The sequence below is a fragment of the Terrapene carolina genome, unplaced genomic scaffold (assembly GCF_002925995.2).
Source record: "Terrapene carolina triunguis isolate 2854851 unplaced genomic scaffold, T_m_triunguis-2.0 Scaffold132, whole genome shotgun sequence".
In the NCBI taxonomy this organism is placed as follows: Eukaryota; Metazoa; Chordata; order Testudines; family Emydidae; genus Terrapene; species Terrapene triunguis.
Genome location: NW_020664483.1, coordinates 18,423,921 through 18,438,013, shown reverse-complemented (window position 1 = coordinate 18,438,013; position 14,093 = coordinate 18,423,921).

Genomic DNA, 14,093 nt, shown 5'->3' with positions numbered 1-14,093 from the left:
CTGTAATAAGTTCCAGGGTCCAGGGCTATCTTCCATACACTCAGACCTCCCTCTACTAGATCTCAATTTCTTTGTGTCTAATGGAGTGTAATTACTGTGAAGGGATAGGCAATTTCTTTGGGAGTTAGATCCAATTTGGGCTGAAAAATCATGACACTGAATATTTAGAACACGTCACCTTGTATTAATTAGCATATACGCATCTTTAGTCCTGCACTATCCAAATTCCCAGAAAACAAATTAATCTCATACCATAATGTGATCCACTAAGTGTGAAAACAAATTGGTTATTCCACTCACAGGTTAGAAGCAGCAGAAAATAATACTTACGTAAAAGTCTAGATTCAGTTTTAACTGTAAAGTCACAACCATTACACCTATAATAATGACCTTATCAAGATTAAGATTTAAAGATCTGATGATAGAATATGACAGGTAACATGCTCTAACATGTCTGAAAAGTTTAGTGTAGACTAAGCAGTATGTATTCTTTAATACAGTCTAAGCTGATCGAGATAAAGCTTAGACCTCTCTCTATACCTTAACCAATTTAACGTGTATTAAAGGCCTTGTTTACATTATATGCTGTGTAGTTGTAGCCGTATTGGTTGTAGGATATTAGACCGACAAGGTGGGTGAGGTAATATCTTTTATTGGACCAATTTCTGTTGTTGAGAGAAGCTTTCGAGGCACACAGAGCTCTTCTTCAGGGTGATATATTCTAAGTATTCAGTGTCATGATTTTTCAGCCCAAACTGGATCTAGCGACCTAAGAAATTGCCTCTCCCTTCAGTGATTACACTCCAATAGACGCAAAGAAAGCGTCAACCAACAGAGGGAGGTCTGAGTGTACAGAAGATAGCTCTGTATGGCTCGAAAGCTTGTCTCTCTCACCAACAGAATTTGGTCCAATAAAAGATATTATCTCACCCACCTTGTTTATGTTCTACTTTTCAAACATGGTAGTTAGAACATGTTAGCTAAAATATTCGGATATCATGCCTTTCATTCTAGTCTAGACAAAGGCCATGTGGCTGACAGCTAGACCAATGCTGTTGCTACTAAGCCCCAACAGCTCTAGTCATAAATAATCCTTTTGATGTTACTCTAGTAGAATGTAGCTAAACTGTATCCTGCACAGTACAGTGTGGATGACTTCAGTATCAAACTTCACATTAAAAATGTGTGGTTAGGTGTCCCAGAGTTAGACAACAAAGACCTATTTTTCAGATGGAATTACGCCTTTGTTCTGTGAGGCTATAACGGAGTATCTTTTTGTGGGGTTTTTTTTTTTTTTTTTTTGCAGTGGGGAAAAATATTTTCATAATCTGAAATAAATTCTGGAATTGTGTGTGAAAGTTTGAAGAATTATAGCCAGCCTGCTTTGGTGAAACATTTTTTCCCCTGATTGGAGTGCATTAACAATGAAATGTTAGACCGTGTGATACTTGGTAGTTGCTTACCACATCCACGAAGTTACCTCCACTTGCAGTGTAACAGAAATATATTTACAAGATTTATTTTAGCCAAAAAAAAAATAAAAATCCATCATGTTAAAGCAGGACATCTAGATCATTTTTAGCCTTGCTGTCTGTTAACTTGATAATTGCAAAGACGATATTTTCTTTAAGAATAAAGGGAAATGAACACATTCATTCAATTAAAGCTGACCCAGAATAACAACAAGGGAATCTGTCTGTCTCTTTCAGAAAACCCTCATTGCTTCAATAGTTGTGGTGGTGCAACTTGCAATTCTGGGACACAAAGGGGTAAATGTGTTGCTGGGACAAGCTCGGTGGAGGACGATGAAATCAGAATGAAAGAGATGTATAAACAGCTGTAAGAACTGGTTTTTGTTATTTCTTATTACAAATGTAAAAGGGGGTTGGATACCATTGTCCCTTCTGGAAAGTTTAAAGTGGGTGTGAAACACATTGTAAGGAATTCAAATAGCATGCAACAGTGACAACTTGGCACAACCAACTGCACCTATACAAATAGGGGGAAATACATTAAAAAACAGAGTAAGTAATCTAAATGGAGTGTCAGGATGGTTTTGTAACAAACCTACTATCCTGGCATAGATTTCCCAACTTTGTTGTACTTCATGTACCTGCTTTGTCAGGAAATCCTGAATACTAGCAGCAAGTTGTGGATCATGCAAATACTTATGAACATGCTTCGCTTTACACACTTGAGTGGTCCTATTGGCATCCATGGTACTTCTCACATGTATAAAATTAAGCATGTTCACATTTGCAGGTTTGGGCCCTACAATGGAAGGAATGCAGTTGTGGTCAGTGGAAAAATAACAAAACTGGTAGAAAAAGATTCTCTCTCTACAAAGAGGGCACATAATATTAAATACACAAATGTAGTCCCTGCTTCTGCAGCCACTTAAGCATGTGTGTAATTTTTCTCAGATGACCAATACTAATGGAACTATTCATATGAACAGAAGTGGCCCACATGCTTTGAGGTTTGCAGGAATGGGTCCTAAAATTACTGAAAGTGTCTTTATGTGTGTTTGCTCTGCACTTAGCACAATGGGGCCTTGATCCTCATTGCGGCCTCTTAGCGCTATTGTAATATAATACAAAATCAAAGTCTACAAGTCAGGCAACTCTGAAGCACTGTTTCTATTTCAGTGACAGAACTTGTCTGGCCCACCTTGTCCCTGCTTTCCCTGCTGAGCACAGGCAAAATTACAGGGTATAAGGCATTTGTACTGCTGTGGGAAATCATAGGTCTGATCCCACACATTCCTTGAGCACCTGAAACTCCACTGAAGACAATGACAATTTTGAGTTCTTGCGGAATTCAGAATAGGGCTGTCGGCAAGCACAGCTCTACCTAAATCTTAACTGCAGTTGCAGAGATTCCCATAACAAATATTTAGAACCAAAATTTCCAAGGTAACCCCATCTCTATCGCTGATTTTACACATTGCATTTGAGCCTGCAGGAAACACCATTTGTGTGATTAAAGTCATGTAATGGTCAGTAGGCCTGGAAAATTCTTTTTGTGCACACAAATACTCTGTTGGCTCAAATTTGTGTGTGTGAATAAAATTGTAGGTACAAATTGAGAAACCATTTTTGATATTTTGATCTTTAAAATATCTGAATCAGCTACACTCACATTGGGTATCAGTTTTCATTTCCTGCCATCCTGTAGGCTAAACATCAGCATGAGACACAAAAACTAAATTACTCCAATGTAGGCAGCCCTTTAAACACATATTCTTTTAAAAAATCAAGTTTTCTTTTAAAATTCTCTCTGTGTAAGTAGCAATTGTTAACATTGTTTAATTCAGATATACAAAAAGGTAGTGATGTAATCATCTTGTTCTTAAAGGAAGAGAGAACGTAACCTTCTACTTGATGTCATGCTACTTATGTACACAAGACGATGGTTTCTGGAAGAAGCAATACCGTATATAAGAAGAACGCTTAGGAAATGCGGAGTAAATTCAGAAGACAGAAACTGAAACTCAGATCAATTATCCAGCCAAAACACAGGATTTAATGTAATAGCTCACAACAGGGTTTGCTCTTGCTTCAAAGGGTATGTCTACACTGCAATAGACAAGTGTGGCTGGTCCATGCCAGCTGACTTAGGCTCATGGGGCTCAGGCATAAGGGGCTGTTTAATGGTGGTGTAGACATTCGGGCTCTGGCTACAGCCTGAGCTCTGGGATCCTCCCACCTCGCAGGGTCCTAGAGCCTGGGCCCCAGCCGCGTGTCTATGCCAGAATTAACCTCTTAGACCAAGCCAACTGGCACAAGCCAGCTGTGCATATCTAATTGCAGCATAAACATACTCATAGAGATCAGTGGGAGCATAATTAAATCCAGTACTGTAGATGTCTGATTTTTAAACTTGTGTGCCTAACTTTAAGCACTCAGGTGCCTGAAATGGGTATTTAAGTGGGTGCTTATATTTATAACACTTACATCAACATCTCTGAAAAATCATGCCCAAGGTGTCACGTTAGTGTTTAAAAATTGAGGCACCCAAAGATCAGTGACCACTTTTGAAAATTTGGCTGGAGGGCATCAGGTACCTAAATGCAGATCTCATTGCCTCATTTTAGGCATCATGTTACAAAGTTGGGCTCTTTGGTATGATCTGCCAATGTTCTTCCCTTTTAGGATCATACCACCTAGATAGGTTCACAAAACTTCTACTGATGTCAGAGGACATGGGCATACAAGGCACCAGCATAAGGTTCTTAGTAAGTGAAATTATCTTCATTTATACTCATGTGGACCCTGCACCTCAGGGGTTTATGTTGTGCAACTTTTTTCCGGTGGAGTTTGCTGCTGCTGAAAAACATGTCCATTAAGATTACCCTGCACACCAATAAAAGATAGTTAGCTTGATAATTTAAACAAATTACCTGATCCTGACTTCAGTCAGAAATGAATGCTTCAGTAGTACATCTAATATGTTTCTTCCGTATTGTTATACAGTTCTGCATTGTACTGCTGCAGCCATCAAAATGACTGTGTATATGAGACAAATAGGTCATTAGACAACTATTTAAATACTTTCTATATTAATGAACACATTAACATGGAGTTAACACATCTTGCCACCTTTCTATGGTAGCTCTGTAGAACCCCTTCATTTGTTTTATGCATTTATTTTGGTGAAAATGCTGAACTGTTGAAACAACTTGTTGAGCTTATATTGTATAACAATAGTAAAGGAAACTTACATCGCATCCTGTTTCAGCAGCTCGTATGTACTATGATTTTGGAATTATGCTGGGGAAGATCTATGACCTGTGTTACACAGGAGGTCAGACTAGATGATCACAATGGGTCCCTTCTGGCCTTAGAATCTACGAATATGTCCCATACCTATTGCAGAAATTGAGGCTTCAAACCTTTGTTACTTGTCAGCTCTGTGTTGTTGGGGAACCAGGGCGCAGTATCCAGCCTGTTTGACTCACGAAAGACCTTCCCCCCCCCCACCTCAGCCTCTACTTGAACCAAAGCCGATCAGAAGAAAGACTTACAAAAAGCAATGAAAAGGCAGTGGAAGACACACCTAAACCCCTCCAGACAAGAGTGACAGGGTTAAGGAAACTCCCCTAGCCTCATTTGCATCAAAGCTGGGACAGGGAGGCATTCCCATTAGCATACAGAATGGAGAACAGAGATTCCAAGGCAAGAACCGCACGGAACTCTGGGACCAGAAAAGCAGGGAAGCACTGAATGATGGGGGATCTCTGCTCCAGATGTTAATGAACCCACACCTGCACACACCCAGCTCAGCATTTATCAGACCAATTCTAGTAATTAATCCTTTATTGGTATCCAAAATACTGAAGCTGCCTAATTGCATTGTGAGCTCCCTCAAAGGAACATCACCCATATAGCCAGGAATTATTAGTACCTATTGTCTAACCTGAACAAAACAACTTTGGTATACTCCCTTGAGCCATCAGTTTACCCATAAACAAATCTAGTGTTCTCCCTTGAACCATTGTTCTTTCCTTACAAAAACCCCTACCCATGCTCAAGTAAGTGTTCTGATGCCTGTATCCAACATCTGCATCAGTTTAATTGGGACTTCACGTTCTCCTGACTGATCGTGCTGGGGGCTCTGCCTGTCTCCAGCACTCCGGACCCTTAGCTACCACCACTACGTGGGAACCCTGATCGATTCAAGCTTCAGGAAGTGGTGAGAACCCAGGTCTCTCTCTCTCTAGGTATAGCCTTCTGACCCTGACTTGTGTGATGAGTTATAGTTTTTTAATTCTGACTTTTATAATCAAATTTAAGTTAGATTTATTATTATAACTATTTTATTTATTTGGCTCCCCTATGGTTATTACCTGGCAATAAATAACTTTCATGGTTAAGCTGGTTGCTTCTCTCTCTCCCGCCTCTTTGTGTTTTCTTTTGGCTTCCTCATTCACTCTGCAGCAACGCTCCTCGTACCTAAGCTAAAGATCCCTGCAGCGCCCAAAAATCCTGTGAGCTTTGCTCATCGAGTGGATTACTACCAGAACAATTGTAATGTGAAAGTGGGGATGGGACGTGCTGAACTTGGGACATATGAGGTTGGCAGCTTGGAAGTGCTGCTCGACCCAGTCTGCTGAGTCCAGGAGCATATAAGGGTGGCAGATTGAAAGTGCTGCCCAACCCAGCCTGCTCAGGCGTGCTCTATTCCGGTGCGGTGCCCATGGCATATGAAGGTGACAGCTTGGAGGTGCTGTTCCACCCAGCCTGCTAAATCCAAGGGCCTATGAGGGTGATAGCTTGGAAATGCTGCTCGACCCAGCCTACTGAGTCCAGGGACATATAAGGGCTCAGCTTGGGAGTGCTGATTAACCCGGTCCTCTCAGACACGCTCTGTTAGATAGATAGATAGAGAGAGAGTGTGTGTGTGCGCGCTCATCTGATTCTGGGGCTGGAAGAATCCAACCCTGGCGAACCTAGGTCCTGCAGGATAGCTCCTTTGGGAGGGAACTTGCAGAAGGAAGAAGTAGAGCTCCGTATAAGAACAAGTGACACAAGCAGTACATTGATAGAATTACAGAAACCCTGCCCCCCAGAAGAGTAACCCTAATAAATGAGGGTACCCCAAAGTAACGGGCAAATCTGGTAACACTGTATACAATGTTCCCTTTCTATGAGCATTTTAAAATGTGAGGATGGATTTCTTAGGAATTCATCACCAAGCTAATGAAGACTATTGCTTCTCATTTTCAGTACCATTCCCTTTTCTTCCCACCCTGTTCTCTCTCCAATAAATATTATTACTTCTACTCCCAACACCTTCCCATCCTCTGAACTGAGCACCAGAAAAGCCCTAGCGGCCAGTTTAATGCCAGACTCTTTCCAAATGCTTTCGGCTGTCTACTGCATACATCTAGTACCCTAATCAGTATGGTATCTAAACTTTCCTCCAACTCCTGGTCTCAGCTCCCAACATAACTACTGGCTCCTAGTCCAAGGGTTAGATTAAGAACTGGTAGGTGGAAAAGGCATAGAACTATAGGGTTAGAAAGGACCACAAGAGTCATCTAGTCTAACCCGTTGCCAAGATGCAGGATTTGTTGTATCTAAACCATCCAAGACAGATGGCTCTCCAGCCTCTCTTTGAAAACCTCCAGTGAAGAAACTTCCACAACCTCCCCAAGGCAATCTGTTCCATTGTTCTACTGTTCTTAGAGTTAGGAAGTTTTTCCTGAGATTTAATCTAAATCTGCTATGTTGTAGTTTGAACCCTTACTTCTTGTCCTCTGTAGCAAAAGAGAGGAACTTTTCTTCATCTTTTTTGTGCAGCCTTTCAAGTATCTGAAGACTACTATCATATCCCCCCCTTAATCTCCTCTTTTCTAAGCTACACATACCCGTTCCTTCAGCCTTTGCTCATATGGCTGCATTCCATCCCTTTGATCATCTTTATTGCTTCCCTCTGGATCCTTTCCAGTTTCTCTACACATTCTCTACACAGTTTCTCTATACATTGGTGAAATTGGACACAGTACTCCAGCTGAGGTCTAACCAGGGCCCAGTACTATCACTTCCTGTGATTTGCATGCTATGCCTCTGTTAATGCAACCTAAAATTGCATTTGCTTTTTTTTGCAACAGCATTGCATTGCTGACTCGTGTTGAGGTTGTGATCCACCACAACTCACAGGTCCTTAGCAGTGCTGCTGCCAAGCCAGTTTCCCCCCTTCTGGATTTGTGCATTTGGTTTTTCTTCCCTAAGGGTAGCGCCTTACATTTGTCTTTGTTGAATTTCATGTTGTTGTCTAGAGCCCAGTTCTCCAATGTATCAAGATCCCTCTGAATTTTAGCTCTATCCTCCAAAGTATTGGCAACCCTCCCCCCTAGATTTGTGTCATCTGCAAACTTGATCAGTTTGCTCTCTAGTTCTACATCTAAGTAATTAATAAAGATGTTAAACAACAGTGGACCCACAACAGCTCCCTGTGGACCCTCACTTGAGCCCTCTCTCCAATCTGACATCCTTCCATTAATAGTTTTCATGATAGCAATATGGTGGATGGCTTCTAAGCAGCAGGGAGAGGGGACAGGGTGGAGCAAATCCTGCCCTGCCTACTCCAAGCAGCTGAAACCCTCCCTCATCCCTCATATAGTATCCCCTAACAGCCTCCTGAAACTCTAGAAATGAAGGAGTTCTCAGCAGTCATCCACCAGCTAGTTACCTCTTTCTCTGTGAAGAGTCTGTGTGTCTCCCTTTACATGGCTATTAAAGATATTAAGTTGCTAAAGAGAGTAATATAATCACAGAAAAAGATACAGAACTACAAACATAAAAGGGCAGGTGTGGAGTTTGCTGTCTAGTTATTACTGGAATCTTTATTTGTACTTAAAGCATTTTCAAAAAATAAAAATTGTAGCAACTTTCAGTTCAGCAGTGAAGGGGATAATATGAAATTATTTATTTATTTATTTTACAGTTGATGATTGGATTTAGATCTCTCTAAGTAGTAAACACTGTTCAATTTAAATTAATCTGATGACCAATTTTCCTGATTTTGTGTGGAAAATTTAGGATAGGATGATAAAGAAACCTTAATTTTCAACTATGCCCAGCATTCAGCATAAAGACCTAGAAACAGATATGAAGGTGAGCTGAAAAATGTTAGTGTTGATGGAATCCCAAACAATAGATTACATTTTAAATACATCTATTTAATGTATGCTATGTCAGTGAAGTCATACCTTATTTACTAAGCCCAGGGTATTTGAATTGCAGTCCTTCAGTTTTCTTCTAAAACAGTGGTTGATGTCACTGAGAGCTCACTATCGTAGCATAGCATATCAGAACTAAAGTGACAAGAAACACTACCGTAAAAAAAGAAACTAAAGTGAGTGGAAACAGGCAAGTGAGACAGGAGTTAACTGTCCATGGATTAAAAAAAACAAAACAAAAAACAGCGATACAGGTTCTTACTGCTATAATATTTCTGCTGTTCCAGTCTTTTCATCAAAGTAGACATAGCTGGATAATGTTTTTGTGAAAACCGAGAGTCCATCACTGACAAAACAAACATTTCTGTGAGCAAAGCTAGATTTGAATCAGTCTCCAGCAGGGAAATGTCAGTATATTAACCCAACATACTTTTGATTCACCCAGTCCAGAAATCCACCATTTCAACAGACGCAGTCCTAAGACTAGAGAAATATTTGTACTAATAGTTTCACAGGTTTTTTTTGGATGTTAGAAGAACTGAAAAGGATGATAAAGGTTGAGAAGCCCAACATTTGATGCTTAAAATTTGCTTTCAAAATAACTCCTTAACATGTGGTTATATAGTTTGAATGACATTAAAAACAGCATTGTGAGGGTAAATCCCATTACCCAGAATAACCCCATTGCCTTCACTAGAGTTAGTACAGATTGGAAACTCATGAACAGTTGTGATGCATAAGAAAACTGAATGCAGCTCACTCTCCCAGAGCTATTTTGGCAAAGAGACATCAATCACTACAGTCAACAGATGTAACTCTGAACACAGGAACAGCAGTTGCTGAGTAAGAAAAAATGATTACTAACCTTTCATAACTGTTGTTCTTCAAGATGTGTTGCTCAGGTCCACTCCATGCTAGGTGTGTGTGCGCCGCATGCATAGTTACCAGAGATTTTCCCCTCAATGGTATCCATTGGGCTGGCTCTAGCGCCCCCTGGAATTGTGTGCATATGCACCGGTATAAGGGGCGACACAGACCCACACCCTCTCAGTTCCTTTTTGCCGATACCTCCGTCAGAGGGGTAGGAGAGTAGGTCATGGAATAGACACGAACACCACATATCGAAGAACAACAGTTACAAAAGGTTAGTAACCATTTATTCTTCAAGTGCTTGCTCATGTCCATTCCATGCTAGGTGACTCACAAGCAGTACCCTTGGAGGTGGGCTTGAAGTTCCTGGATGTGCTGACTGCAACACTGCTCTCCCGAAACTGGCATTGTCATGGGCCTGTTGGGTGATGGCATAGTGGGATGCGAAGGTATGAACCGACAACCAGGTTGCAGCTCTGCAGATGTCCTGGATTGGTACCTGTGCGAGAAATACTACTGACAAAGCATGGGCACTTGTGGAATGAGTGGTCATGATGGCTGGAGGCAGAACGTTCACCTGCTCGTAGCAAGCTCGGATACAGGTGGTTATCCAAGACAAAATTCTTTGGGTTGACGTGGGTAGCCCTCTCATCCTTTCTGCCACTGCTACAAAGAGTTGCATGGACTTGCGGAAGGGCTTAGTTCTCTCAATATAAAAGGCAAGGGCCTGCCTACTATCCAACATATGAAGCTGACATTCCTCAGAGGTCTTGCGAGGTTTTGGGAAGAAGACAGGTAGAAAAATGACCTGGTTGCTGTGGAATTGCGACGCCATCTTTGGTAGGAAGGCCAGATGGGGGCACAGTTGGACCTTGTCCTTGAAAAACACTGTGTAGGGTGGTTCTGATATGAGGGCTTTGATCTCAGAGACCCTGCTGTCCAAGGTGATTGCCACCAGAAGGACAACCTTCCAGGAAAGAAGCAGTAGGGACCAAGATGCTAATGGCTCGAAGAAGGATGCGTGAGCTTCAACAGGACCAGGTTTATGTCTCATGGGGGGCTTGGTTTGTGAACCTGAGAATAGAGTCTTTCCTTGAGAAATTGGACTATCATCTCATGGGAGAAAACTGATCTGCAACTTACTGGAGGGTGAAAGGCTGATATGGGCACTAAATGAACTTTAATAGATGTGTGTGCCAGACCTTGCTGCTTTAAGTGGAGCAGACAGTCCAAGATAGACTGAAGAGAAGATCGAGATGGAGAAAGACCCCAGTCAGAGGCCCAACAAGTGAAACATTTCCACTTGGCCAAGTAGGTAGCCCGGGTGGAAGGCTTTCTACTACCTAGCAAGACCTGTTCCGAGCATGCCTGTTCTTCAGGGTTCAGCCATGTGGCATCCATTCAGTCAGGTGCAGGATGGCGAGGTTCAGGTGAAGCAGCTGGTCATGGTCTTGAGAAATCAGGTCTGGGTAGAGTGGGAGCAAAAGTGGAGGTGCCACTGAGAGTTCCAGGAGAGTGCTGAACCAATGTTCGCATGGCCACGCTGGGACTATCAGAGTAACCCTCACCTTGTCCCACTTGATTTTTAGGAGGACCTTGTGAACCAAGGAGATTGGGGGAAAAGGCATAGAGGAGCTCGTCTGCCCATGACAGCAGGAAAGCTGTCCGAGAGAGAGCCTGGGCTATGTCTGCACAGTGAACAAAACTGGTGGCATTTCCTGTTCTGCTTGGTAGCAAACAGGTCCATCTGGGGAGACCCCTGCCTCTGGAAGACGGATCTGGTAAGCTCCAGGTGAAGGGACCTCTCATGGTGAGAGGAAAAGATCTTCTGAGATGATCTGGCAGCATGTTACAGGCTCGCAGGAGATGTGTTGCCTCAAGGTGAATGGCGTGTTTCACGCAGAAGTCCCAAAGCCAGAGGGCCTCCTGGCACAAGGGCGAAGATCGGGCCCCTCCCTGCTTGTTGATGTAAAACATGGATGCGGTGTTCTTTGTTAGGACATGCACCACTTTGCCTGAGATCTGGGGAAGGAACATTTGGCAAACTAAGTGCACTGCCCTGAGTTCCCTGACATTTATATCTAGGGAGAGTTATTCTTTCTGAGATTGTTGAGGTGGGCTCCCCACTGTAGGTCTCACATGTCCGAGACTAAGGCTACTGACGGTTGATGGGCAACAAAAGGTACCACCCTCATTACCAATCCTGGGTCTTTCCATCAGTCCAGGGAAGTGAGGACTAAAGGCGGGACCGTGCTTATTGAGTCTAAGTGGAGTCTGCTCATGGAGTAGACTGATGCCAGCAACAACTGGAAAGGCCTGAGGCGCAGCCTTGCATACTGTACCACTTGAATATATGCTGCCATGTGTCCCAATAGTTTGAGGCAGATCTGAGCAGTCGTTATTGGGTGGACCGTGACCTCAGATATCAGATCCGGCAGGAATGCTCTGGCTTGGGTCAAGTCAAGCACTGCCCCGATTAACTCTATTCTCTGAATTGGGACCAGAGTTGACTTTTTCTCATTTATCAGCAGACCCAGCACCTGGAAGGTGGCCTGGATTGTACTGATGCTGTGCCGTACATGAGCCTGCGACCGACCTTTGGTCAGCCAGTCATCGAGGTATGGGTAGACTTGCATGCCTCGGCGCCTGAGGAAGGCTGCTACTACCATCATACACTTTGTGAAGACCCCTATGGCTGCTGATAGGTGGAAGGGGAGAGTAGTTAATTGATAGTGGCGTTGACCCACTACAAATCTGAGGAATCTCCTGTGACCATGGAAGATAAAGATGTGGAAATAAGCATCCTTTAAGTTGAAGGCGGTGTACCAGTCTCCTGGATCCAGGGAGGGAAATGATGGAGGCCAAGAGACAATGCAAATATCTCAGTTTCTTCAGATATCTGTTGAGGCGATGCAGGTCCAAGGTCCAGAATGGGCCATAGGCCCCCTTTGGCATTAGGAAATACCTGGAGTAAAACCCCTTCCTTCTTGTCTCAGGGAACTTCCTCTTCGGCCCCCACATTTCGGAGGGATTGCACCTTCTGGGCAATGAGTTGCGCATGAGACAGGTCCCTGAAGATGGACTGGGGTGGGGGGTGGGACAGTGATGGATGAAAATTGAAGGGTGTAACCGGACTGCTACTGTACTCAGGACCCAATGGTCCGACGTTATGTATGACCACGATGGGCCGAAAACAAAGGAGGGAGCGGATCTGGATTGGAGACTGGTGTAAAGCCCTCGGGTGCACCTTCAAAAGGCCTGCTTGGCTCCACCGGAGTATCTGTGAGAGCCCGATTGGAAGGCTTAGGTGGAAGGGTGGGGTTGGCATCATTTGTAACCCTTCCCATTTCTTTTGTAGGGCTCCTGCCTGGAAGGCTCCACAAACCTGGAAGGCTGCTGGGGCCTAAAGTGCTTCCGGGAAGCTAGTGACGTGTAAAGGAAGGAAGGAAGGGCAGCCCTCGAGTGCTTCAGGCCATGAAGTTTCAAGTCAGTCTGCTCTGAAAACAGTGAGGAGCCTTCAAAAGGGGAGGTCCTGGATGGACTGCTGAACTTTGTGACATAGGCTGGAGCCATGAACAACACCTCATGGTGATTGCAGATGCCATAGTCCTGGCCACCGAGTCGGCCATATCCAGAGCTGCCTGGAGGGAGGTTCTGGCCACACTCTTGCCCTCCTCCAGGATGGCCATGAACTTCTGCCTCAACTCCCGTGTGAGGAAGTCCTTAAATTTGGACAATGAGTCCCATAGATTAAAATTGTACCTCCCCAGCAAAGCCTGCTGGTTGGAGATACGTAACTGGAGGTTGCCTGTCGAATAAACCTTTCATCCAAAAAGGTCTAGTCTCTTAGCGTCTTGATTCTCGGGGGTAGCACTTGACTGCCCCTGCCTGTCCCGTTCATTTGTGCCGACACTTCCAAGGACCCTGGGGGTGGGCAAATAAAGGTATTTGAACCCACTTGCCAGTACACAGTATTTCTTCTTTGCCCTCTTTGAGGTGGGGGGCAGAGAAGGAGGAGTCTGCCACAGCATTTTGATGGGTCCCATCACTGCTTTGTTGATGAGCAAGGCCACTCTGGAGGAAGAAGCTGCGGCCAGAATATCGATCCAGTTGTATGCTGACTCCTTAAACTCCTCAACCTCCAGATCCAGCTTTGCGGCAACTCTTTTCAGGAGGTCCTGGTGGGCCCTGAAATTGTCTTGAGGGAGCAGGCTACTAGGTCCTGCAACCGCCTCATCTGGATAGATGAGGAGGAGGAGGGGCTCCCGCCTCTTCCTCTGTTTCCACCACATCCATTGGGGCCACCTTCTGGACATCGGCAGCGGGATCAGTACCAGAGTCAGGGTCCGGTGCTGAGCGGGAAGGGCCGGTAGCCTGACTTTCTGAAGCCACTGAGTATGAGTGGTGGGAAGGTGGGCCAGTACCAGGGGAAACTCCCAAGGGTTCCAGTACAGCCATTGCATCGGTATGGAAGTCCAGTGGAGAGTAGGTTTTGGGTGGACAGAAACATTCCTCTTCGGACTGTGAAGAGGAGTAG